Consider the following 12,500-nt stretch of genomic DNA (forward strand, 5'->3'; position numbering starts at 1 on the left):
AATTAAAATAGATCTATCTGGTGCACTTTGAGGGGACAATTTAGAGGCTATATCAAATCCTGAGATGCAGAAGGAACATTATTTTTCAGGTTTTTCTTAAGCGGGCAACACTCTTTACTCTGCAACTGTTATTAGAATGCAATTTGAAGTATTTGTGTAAAAAAAACAAGTTTTCCAGATTATTCAATTATGTGTAAAACAGTTGGTGAAAAAGTTGTCTGTTATTTTCATAGAAAATTTTGATTGAAAAAACGATTCCACACTTTTGCATTAGATTGAAGTATTGGAATATGTTAATATATGTGAACAGGCATTGAAAATATATATTATTTTATAGTTTTCAGATAATATATAATTTTTTTCACTGTTTTGTTAAATAAATAATTGCAAAGTTGAGAACTCAAAACGCATGGAGTCCACCCGAGTGGACATGTGTAAAACTCTCTGAAATGTGTGTTTAAAAAAAATGAAGTTATATTTTTTTCTTTTCATGCCTAAAGAAGTATAAAATCACTTGAGAAAAAAATCCAGACTAAGGATATCATAATTCATGCATGATTTTTCTTAAGCAGGCAGCACTCTTTACTCTGCAACTGTAAAAACAGTAGATTTGTCTGCAGACTCATGTTCTATGATGGAGAGACTCATTTCAACAGATACAGGGTGGATAGCTACTTGTTATGACTACTTCTGGCTTAGGGCCCCCCTGAGGCCCCTGGGCCCGGTAGCATGCTCAAGAATGATTTATCAAAAAAAAGGGGCCCCATTCAATTGAATGGGTTGAAACATAGCTAAGGCCGCTACTGCAAGGAGGTCACCTATTAGCTGAAATATAAATGTGTACGCGCACACACACACACACACACACACACACACACACACACACACACACACACACACACACACACACACACACACACACACACACACTTCCTCTCCCTTCTTTTGACCCCTTGGGTCTCTGCACTTTGAATTTGTTTCCACATGGACTGAAACCAAAGCGTGTTAGACATACTGGGATGCCCTGTGTGGCAGCAGACATACATGTACTCAAGATGTTGTGTGTTTGACTCCAGCTCTTGGCATTTGGCATCACGTTTGTCTCGTCCTTGTTTTTACCAATTGTGTTTTCTCTTTATCTCGGTACTCCCTTCTATATCCTAATTTATTTATTTTTCGCAGTTCTTCATTTTCATTTCAAAGGCTTCACTGGCATCAGACTTGTCTTCTACTGCCAGACCCTCTTGTCTCACACTTTCTCACACATTGTGTGTGTGTGTGTGTGTGTGTGTGTGTGTGTGTGTGTGTGTGTGTGTGTGTGTGTGTGTGTGTGTGTGTGTGTGTGTGTGTTAAACCCCAATCCTGTTAATCCCACTAGTAATGGTGTGTATTGGGAGTGGTATCAAACATGACCACTGGGGTTGGTTCTTTGGCTACGATATAACCATGAAAAGGGATTGAACACCATATGTCGAACTGCTTTTCAGAGCCAGCTGTGGAAAATCCTCAATATTTAATTTGACACATAAAAACGATTGGTAAAGTGAATATGAATCATTCTAAAGAAAAACATTTATACAAAACATAAAGCTCAAAGTACCGTTAATTTGCTGATTGAATACAACTCAAAAAAGTATTTTTTTAAGATACAACACTTTTTTTCCCTCAGCTGAGAGTTTATTTGAGTTTATAGGGTATATTTTTTACAAATGTGAAGTTATTGTCCATATTTATCTGATTCAGGTTGTGTCAGCTTCACAGGCTCTCAGTCAGACATACCCTCAATAATCTGTGGACCAGCTGTCTTCATTTTTTTTCCCAAATATTTTATTTGAACATATTTAAATGGCTCATCCATGGGCAAACATGACCAACTTAACTAGTTTGGTAAAAATGAGTGTACCTCTTTGTTTATACACAATCGAAAAACCTTCCACCCACATGTCTGCTTGGTAAACATCTGCAGGGGGAACTTGGAAATGTCAGTGTACGAGTTGTGTAATGTTTGTTTTTGATACTTGAAGTTACAGGGACATGCACAAAGATCAACGCCTTTGGTTTAAGAAATACATACTACAGTCAGTAGTTGGATTTAAAAAAAAAATATTATGAGCAATGTGACTGTAGCATATGAAAGTCTATGATCTGCCTCCTCTTTTTAGATACTTAAAATGTGTATTCTCACTCTTATTTTCAGATTTTTTAAAGTAAAAGGTTTGTGATTTTCCCATAAATATAGGCTATATGATTTCAAAAAATCTCACTAAAGGAAAGAAAAATGCTTGATATTGTTCCTGGACCTATTATGACTTAATCTCACAAATGTTAATCCATGAATGAACATAGTCCCTAAAAAAATGCAATAGCTACATCCGCTTCTGTAACGTCTGCTTAAAACTGCAGTGCCAAGCAGTTCTGGATAACCACTAAACATTTTTTTTTGTTTTATTTTTTTTCCACAGACAGAGTAGGGAAGTTGAAAAGTATGGGGAAACAGTCTCAGGCTTTGTTGGTTCCAAATCAATTCAGGCATTGGCATTCACTGAGAGATGCACCACAAATCAAAGACTCCATTAAGTTATTTAGGTCTACTCTGACCCTAAGCTATCCTCACAGTCTTGTGTAGTTAAAGAGTAAAACTGCAATGATGGGGACAAAAAGGCAACCCAAGGCAACCAAACCTGGCAACCTACATTTCTCAACTGAAGCTTGAGAGAGAGATTGCACAGAACCCTCATCGGTTTAAATGTGTATTGGAAAGCTCTTCAGAGAGTGTGTGCAATGTAGAAAAGTGTTTGTTGACTATATACGTGAAGGTAAATTGATGCTAACAAAGCTTTCTCCAGCATCAGTTTAATTGCTCTGAGTATATTTGTCAGATTGTTTTTACATATGCCATATGCCATGTGCACATATGAACACATGACTGACTGTTAGACAGAGTAGGATGTTTTGACAAACATAGGCATCATAAAGGTGAGATGACCTTTCACCACTCTCTGTTGTTCCCTCGGGATACAAACTTTTACAGACCACCAGCTTTATGAAAGGTCATTCAAACTTGTAAAGTGTCTTGATAGATAACATCTTTGTCTTGTTGGTCATTGAGGTAATTTTTTAAAACTGAGGTACAGGCAAAAATCATCCTGATCCAATGCATGGCAGTGTGCAGCTGAGGGCTTAGAAAGATCATGCCCACCTACATTTAAAGCAATCTGGTAGTCAGACAACATAATAAGTTTGCCCAAATGTATTACAGGCATCTGACAATCTGACATTATATGGTAAATATTAACAATTTAAAATATGTTAAATACAATGAACAAGACTATAAATTATATATATCTATATATTTCATGACTTGACAGATCGATAATCGTCTTGTTAACTGAAGTGATATCATTTAACCTGAGTTGCAGAGCATTTGAATGGCAGCGCCTGAGGTGCTGGAGCAACGGGAATGACAGAGCCAGCAGTGCTGCAGGACACCTGGCCCTAGTTCAATCTCTATCTAGATGCTAATAAAGCTTGAACTTCAGGGGACACATGGGGTGTGTCATGTGTAATGCTTTAACCAAAAAGCAGCTTGGCAGTGTAACATTGTTGGCTTAACCGCCAACATGTAGAAACATTGAACTTAAGATGTGGTTTTAGGTAAAAAAAGACACCAAATCACAGAGGTCTTTCCCTTGTTCTTTCTCCAGTTGGTAACACTTGACTTTTGGTCAAAGACAATGCAGGAATGATGGGTTACCTCCTGGGTAAAGTTTTGCATTAAGGTTGCCCCGCACGGGCCGCACCAGCAACACATTCACCTGATGGTGACAGATTGCAGCCACCATCCTCTGCTGTTTTCCCCTGCCAGCATGCTCTGTTGAGGATTTAGCCACTATAGTTGACCCAGTGTTCCTGGAAGTCTCTGAGGGTTGGGTGAGTGTGTTTGTGCTGGCCTCAACAGCAGTGTGCTGCCGGTCTGACTTGTTTCCTCTTCGGTAAGGTGCAGGTGGGGGCGAACCATCTGCTGGCATCCTGCAAAAAAAAAAAAAAAAAAAGCTTATCCACTATAGCCGCTGAGCCAATTAGTTGCCTGTGTGTGGAATTTAACATGAAATAGAAAGTGGTTTTGAGTGTGCAGACTCTTCATGTATGAGCTGCTGTGAAGAAAAAGGGGTTGTTCCGTGTGTTACTGAGTTGTTGTCACTGATTAAGCCCTATAGAGTGTGTGTGTTTTCTGTTAAGACATCACAGACATGCATTTTTAAACAGCATCTTTACAAATTGTGTGTCACATTCCCCTGGGAGGTGTGACTGATTCAATTAGACAATGACACTCTGGTCTGCTGTTTCCCTCGCCTCACCCAGATGAAATGTTGTGACGGAGATGTGTTTGCGTGTCTCTGTGTGTTTGTTAAATTAGTGAACTATGCTAAATGAAGCGACAAATGACTGTCTCTTCCTGTTAATCACTCATTGTATCCAAACACTGCAGGCTGTATTTCCTCCAGTAATCCATTGTGTCGGCCTTTTTCGGACAAATGGATTCATGTTTTTAACATTTTATTTGTTTAAACAAACCAAGTGAGGTAAACCCTATTGTCCAGGGACGTGCATATTACATTTTGATTTAACAGATTTGGTGACCTTTATCATCAGAAACCAATGTACCTTCAGAAAATGTAAATTAAGTTAATTCTGGAAAGATAGTACTGAGCACTCCAAGCTCACAGATACAGTACATAGTTGAACGTGGATATGCCATTAGTATTTCATAACAATATCAGACACAGTAAGAGAAGACAGAGCAGTTTCATACTGGTGGTTAGAGGCCAACAATCCTGGTTATATTGTGTGCGTATAAGTTAAAAATGACAACGTTTAACACAGGTGTGTGTGTTGAGAAGGTAAAGCAGGAAATGAGCTACCATGCACAGATGGCTGGGAGTAAAAGAAAAGTAATTAATGAATATTAATTCTGTCTCACAGACAAGAATGTGTATTGCTCTTTGTCTGGCTTACATATATTGCAGTTGCTACACCCCCCCCCCCCCAAAAAAAAAATACATTCTAATAACAAAGGTATTGCCTTTAAATCAAAATATTGAGTAAGGTGCAATGTGTCAGGGGCAGAGCTAAGGAAGATAAGAAGAAAAATATTAAAGAAAAGAAAGGGAGAAGATAAAGGGAAGAAATTAAGAAAAAATTGTGATTAAAGAAGTGACACATATCAGGAAAGAAATCAGACAGAGATTAAGCCAAAAAAGTTTAAATTAAATAATCGATAATAATATTATCAAAGAAAAATCCAAGAAAAGACTTTAAGACAAAGAGAGACAGCATCAACAGGATTATCATTCAAGCCCTGTCAGACTATTCTTTCAGACTAATAATTAAAGCCCATTTTATAAAAATGAAGCAGCCAGTCAGCAGACAACCTTACACATCATTAAGTCTCTGATTACATCTACAGCAAGTCTACCGCTTTAAAAAAAGAAGAAAGAAAGAAAGAAAGAAAGAAAGAAAGAAAGAAAGAAAGAAAGAAAGAAAGAAAGAAAGAAAGAAAGAAAGAAACAGAAATTATACAGCTATTAAATAAGGCAGACATCATTACATGTGCTGTCAAGTCAACAGTCATTAAATAGGCCTGAAAAAACAATGGGAGTGAAGCTGATTTATTCTCAGATATCAGATGGGGAGACGGCTAGAAATGAGAGGGACGAGCAAATGGGAGGGTGAAGGATGTAATGCATAGAGCCACATAGAAAGAGACAGGAGTGAGGAGAGAGAGAATGACAAGCCTAACAAGCCAACAACGTGTGGTAGACAAATAGCTTTCCATGAATCCCAGACATCTGTGAGTGTGTCTTTTTTATTCTATATTTTCATAGCATGAAATGAGAACGAGGCCAACCACAGTGGCCCCCTAATTAAGCAGCGCAGACCTAGCTCTGGAGTGAGATTCTCCCATATACCCGTCTTTGTTTCTAAGAAGGAGGCTTTGGAAACCAAATGTGCTCTCTGCAGCTTGTTATTCAAGAGACAGAATTCCTTTGAGAAGCAGATTCAAGAAAACAACATTAGATGGGGCTTTTTATTTAATGTGTTCTTCACATTTTTGCCCCAGAACTAAAAAGCATTGTGTCTTGTTATGGCATATTGTTTGGCTGGAGGAGAATCAAAAATAAACTTAAACCTGAACCGTGTAACTATTTAACACCTGTTTGTTAAGATTATTATTGTTTGGCTAGTTCAAAGCGAAAATAGCATGAGCTGCAGAATGTGACATTTACAATTATTTAGAGAAACTGAACTAAAGTATTTCCTTTATCAGTAGATGTTGCACAACCTTGGCAAATCAAACCCATACTTCACAACTTCTATTTCCGTAGGGTAAGTGTTTCTTTGAGATGTGGGTGGACCAGTCCTTTAGTAAGTTAACAAAATTATTATTTTTCAATTCTGGCTTAAGTTCACTTCAGATAATTATGGGAAATACTTATGTCATCAACAACCAAATCAGGTGCTTATAGCTTCATGATGTTTTATAACAACATAATTTTGTCTGATCGGAGGAGTGTATTTTGTCCGAAAAGATTGGGCTTGAATATTGAGCTCTGCAGTGGAAACAAATCCAGAAGTTTCTCAGTTTGACAACAGACTGTCAGTAAACTTTGTCCTGAGTTGTAGCCCGATGACAGTTTCAAGTGTTGAAGGTCAAAGTGGCTCTGCGTCTCGGTTATACTGTAATTCATATTGCGACAAACACACACACACACCCACACACACACACACACACACACACATTTGTGAGTTAGATAGATAGAAATGGTGTGCAAGAGTGGGAAGTCTGTCACAGAGGAACCAATAAATGGAAACTTTGATGGCTCAGACCACAGGAGACGAACACACAGAGGACTTCAAAGATGCTCAGCCTGCCACTGCTGTGTGTGTGTGTGTGTGTGTGTGTGTGTGTGTGTGTGTGTGTGTGTGTGTGTGTGTGTGTGTGTGTGTGTGTGTGTGTGTGTGTGCGCGTGCGTGTGTGTGTGTGTGTGTGCATGCTGAGATGAGGAGAAGCATTGATCCGTAGAGGATAGGTATTGTGAGATGAGAGAAAGAAATGGGAGTTTGGGGACAGACTTGACCCTCGGCCACAGCGGTGATAACATTGACAGTAAATCTTAGTGGAGAGGTGTTAGAAGTGTTTTGTAGCATCAGAGGATGTAAAAGGACAAAATATAACATAATAAATAATACATATTACTGACAAAGGCCACAAATCATTCATTCATTCATAATATAATTTATTTATTATTTCTGTCATGAATATGTGAGGGTTTGCACATAACGATAAAGACACCGAAAACAAACACCTTTTTAGTCCTGATCGGTATGCAGTCATGAGGACACAATGTGCAGGCACTTGCAGACAGAGTGAAAATGAAGTTACCTTGCCAACAATTAAACATAATGATTTTAATGCAACGGCTATGCAATAATTTAGCTTACAGAGAAAGTGAAAAAGACATACTGAGGTACCTGCACTTCCATACACAGTGCAAATGACACAGAAATGTGTGTTTTTGTGTGTGTGTGTGTGTGTGTGTGTGTGTGTGTGTGTGTGTGTGTGTGTATGTGTGTGTGTGTGTGTGTGTGTGTGTGTGTGTGTGTGTGCGGTCGATGACCTGACACAAAGCCATATCCCACTGTGACTCACAACAAAGACAGGTGGAGGAGGAGGAGGAAGCTGAGATGGAGAGAGACAGGGATAGACAGGAAGCAGTGGAGAGAAAGAAGAGAAGAGAAGAGAAAATGTTAGAAGGGTGAAGAAGAGGCAAAAGGAAAGACTGAGGAGGAGGAGGAGGGAACAGGAGACGGGGGATGTGAGAGCACAATTTTGATAACAAACGACCTGCCACAGAGTCCATATACCTGTAGCAGAGTCTGCTGAAGGGAGAGAGACTTTGGACAGTGGCTATTATCACTTCAAAGCCTCAGTGGGGAGTTGGAAAGTTTGCATTGACTCCTGTAAGGGAGACTGGTATTTATTCTACAAGCAGTCAGTGGCTGCAATTTTGTCTATGTGCCATATTGAAAACACCTATTGTTTGCATAATTTTACAAACAAAAGCTATTGATGTTTTAGAAACACATTTGTAGCACATAATTAAATGGTCATCACAAGTTAAGAGCTAAGTGTTAAAAGTGTGTGTGGATGTGGGTGTGTGTTCTTTTTTTCAAATGTCTAATGTGTGTCATTTGCCTCACTTAGTTACTGAAAGCTGTAATATTAGATATGTGTTCAAGAACAATAGGTGTGGTTACTCAGTGGATCAGTCGGAGAGAAAATGTCTTAGGGAAAATACAAAGTTTGTAATTCCTCAAACTCCTAGATTTGACAATGCCATTAGAGCGTGAAACTGAGAGTGAATTTGTTTTTCCGCCATGGGACTCGAATGATTTTCACTCGGAGTGATTTGTCTTCATCAGTCTGTCGCTTCAACCTTCTGTTAGCAGAACAGGACAACGTGTAAACACGTTTGAAAAGTGTAATCTCTCATTATATAAAAATCAGATTGTTTACGCCATTACAGATATAAAAATATCTCATTTATAGATGCTTGTATTGACAACATTCCTCGAGGATCTGAGTGAAGAAATATACAAACATCTTGTTCTGTTTGTTATGCAGAGGCTAGCATGTGTCTGGGAAGGAAACTAGTGAGACATGCACACTTGTAGATGCAAAAGCCACCCAATCTTTCATAATATTTGCCATTTATCTTTAGATTTGATCTGACTTGATTTTAATTACATTGTCTATGTTTATGAGTCCACAGCAAATGATTTGTATGTGTGAACATACTTGGAAATAAACCTTTTCCGATTCTGATTTTTAGATGAGTCATAAATGGACTGGTGTTGGATGGGATCTGTGCTTTTGGGTTCCCAGTTGATGAATTTATTTTGACAAGTATAGTAATGAAAAAAAGAATGCATGTATACAAAATGCTGAATGATGTTCTTCTGTATGGTTGTGAATGCCGGACCCTGAAGCCAACCTTGCAGAAAACCTTTGGCAGGTGCTATATTATAATGGTGAGTGTACCCAAACATCAACCATAACAAGCATGTCACCAACATGTGTCTGTATGGGGGTGGGGGTGGACGACACCAAGGTTAAGCCAGAAAGTAGCAGAGAGAAGAATACGTTGTGTTTATTACAGGCTTTGTGATGATCATTTAATACATTTACCAGAACAGATATTCTCATTAAACCTTTTAGCCAGAAATCCCCCCAAAAAACGCTCTCTCACACCATGGGACCTGGCTCATTAAAAGTTTGAATTCTGACGTGTGTGGTAAGGGTCGTAAACTTGTATCACTTTAAGACTAAATTTGAGTACATCTCATAAACCCAAATGACCCAGGCTCATTAAAAACATGCAGCTCTTCTTGTGGGATGATTGTCTGCGGAGAGTTAATATGGAAACAATATAAACATGGACATATCGGGCCAAATAAGAGAAACATTGAGAAGTTTCAAATGAACTCAACCTTCAGAATGTATCTCGATATGGAAAACAGAACAACTTTCCTAAAGGTTAAATGTCCTCCCACCATGTTTAACCATAATATAAAGCTATCTGAAAGGTGCTTACTTGTACATGTATGCAGATTCTGATGGTATAGTTGCACAGCGGCCATCCCCGGGGATTTTACATTATTATTATAATTGTTATATTACTTGTCTGATGTTTTTTTTGTAGTTTTTACATAATATATTTGCATTTGTTTTCATTACACACATTATAATTCATTAAAAAAAATCCTTGCAAAATGTGTTTGAAAAGTAGCTAAATAAAGTGTTTTCTGTGTGTGTGTGTGTGTGTGTGTGTGGGTGTGTGTGTGTGTGTGTGTAGATGTGTTTGTGTTTTCAGTGCCTCTCTTGTCTTTTGACAAGAAATCATCTGTGTACCGTGTGTGTGTGTTTTCATTGCATCTGCATTTAGTTGCGGGTCATTCTATATTCATGTCTAATTCAACTTGTACATAATTGAGTGGCACAAGCAGCATGGCAGAGTTAAGGGCAGCAAATGTTCGCATACACAAACCTGATGAATTTTACAACACTTTGCAGCGCTTTACTGTGTTTTACAGCGTACACAGAGACACGCGTGGCTGCACAGGGATGCACTGTCCTAGTTCTGCTTCTAATTCAACTCCTCTCACCTCATTGTTAGGTTGCACTATCCTGCTTCCTCCTCCTCCTTGTTTCATCCCTTTCTCTGTCTGCCATACTCTATCGCTCCCTCTCTCTCTCTGTCTCTCTCTCTCTCTCTCTCTGATAGTTCCAGTCATTTCCTGCTCTCTTCTTATGACGTGTTACATAGTGTCTCCATATGTTTGTTTTTAAACCAATTTATCACTTGAAAAAAATACGTTCATGCTAATATCCCTCCACTCCTGTCCAATATTATCCCAGGTGAGAAGGTTACGGCAGCTGGTGAGTTAAATTTTTTCTCCGATAAAAAGGCTGTGTGTCTGAGCTGATGGTGCTGACAGGTGCAAAGTGATGGGTGGCTATTAAGATCATTCACACAGCATGAGCGTCTTATGGCAATAAAGAGAAGGAACTCTCTTACTCTCTAAAAAAAAGCACAAAGGTTCTACAGACTAGACATTGCTGGTAGTGAGATATCTAGTTCATTCTCAGTTCATTAGTGTTGACACATGAGCAACACTGATACCAATACTTGTACTCATACGTTTTGCATTACAGGACAAATGTTAAAAGCCTTATTTTAAGGTCTACTGTGTAGAATTCACTAAACAATTGAAATTATATATTGCACTGTTGAATGTAGTGTGTGAAACAAATTAGTGTAGCAGAAATATATATATATATTGACAATATAAGACAGTGGGTCATTTTGGAATGGATTTATACCTGGTTGCTTCTGTGAAAATATCCCCAAACATTAAACAATTGAAATATCTTTATTTAAAAAAAGAAAATTGCAGTACATATAATTCCATACTTCCTATGTAAAATGGTCTGAAATGGGCTGCTTAAAAAACTGTTGACCAATATCATTCAAAGTTTGATGGAAGAAATGGAGCATAAGAATAATGTTAGCCTTAACACTCATCATTCAAAGGTAAGTTGGCCTGTGGCATGGTGTATTTATTTAAGGTCTCTAGGAATGAAAGAGAATGGACCGTTGTGGCCCGTGAAGGTCAACAAAGTGTTGGAGTTTATGTTGAAATACGATCACAGCTCAGCCCAGGTTACCTGGGGCTTTGGTGCGTGTGTTTGTGTTTGTGGAGTGTGTGAGGGTGAGTGTGCTTTGTAATTGAGTGCACATGTGTGTGTGTGTGTGTGTGTGTGTGTGTGTGTGTGTGTGTGTGTGTGTGTGTGTGTGTTACAAACACTGTTGTCAACACACTGTCTTTACCCTTTCACACTCCTTCTCTTGTATGTCCCTCCATTTACTAATGCTCCAGAGTAGTTAGTGGATTTAAGTTAAGTTACTTTATTATTCAATGGTTACATGAAAATCAGCCACTACTACCCTCTTGTCTGGTGCTGGGGATCGAAACCAGTGACCTCATGGTTACTGGTCGGCCACCTTTCCTCTAGGCCAGCCTATCACCCCCATTTCAAGATTCAAAAACAAACAGTACAAGTTAACCTTCCTCTCGTGTTAGGGTCGCCACCGACCCGTTTTGGTTTTCAAATGCATAAAAGAACCACTTACATTTTTTTTATTGCTTCAAAATTTATTGACTTTGTCAGGAACCTCTATTTCAACAAAATAAAAAAAATAAAAAATGTTTCACTTAATTATAAAATGCTCTGGTGGAAATTATAACACAGGTGGTGTTAGGGTCGTTTTCGACCCGGTTATAGAATAAGATGTAAAAAACAATAACTAGAGCCAAAACTGAAATCATAAGTGCACTGTCAGCCAACACAATGACAGTTAGCTCCTCTCCCAATCATGTGAGCTCTGGGGGGGTTCTCATTTTGACTTTTTTTTGCCCTTATACCTGCATAAAAGCGAAACAAACAGAAGGGCATATCCAGACATGTGAAGTCAATTCAGTATAGAGTTAGTGACTTGCAGAGTGCACATCTCCTATTTGCAGTATTCGAAAATGAGGAGATATACAGTGAGCCAAGTTCTGGATCATGTTTTTGGTGAAAATGGCCACCTGATTCTATAAATAAGAGGTGTCAGGTCTGCCGAAGCACTAAGGACAGAAAGATAAACGGATTGTGCTTTACCTGGAAGAAATATCTCTGCAAAGAACACTAAAAGTGTTGCTTTTTGTCACACATCTGTACACACACACTTACACATGCACACAGAGACTTTTACTCTGTTTTTTTTACTAGTTTTGGAACTAGTAATTGATTTCGATTAGTTTGATTTGTTGATTGGTTGTTGTTTATTTGACCTTACAAATCTATATTTTGTGTTGTGACTTGTTCTGGTTTT

Source organism: Ammodytes marinus (assembly GCF_949987685.1).
Source record: "Ammodytes marinus genome assembly, chromosome: 11".
NCBI lineage: Eukaryota > Metazoa > Chordata > Actinopteri > Uranoscopiformes > Ammodytidae > Ammodytes > Ammodytes marinus.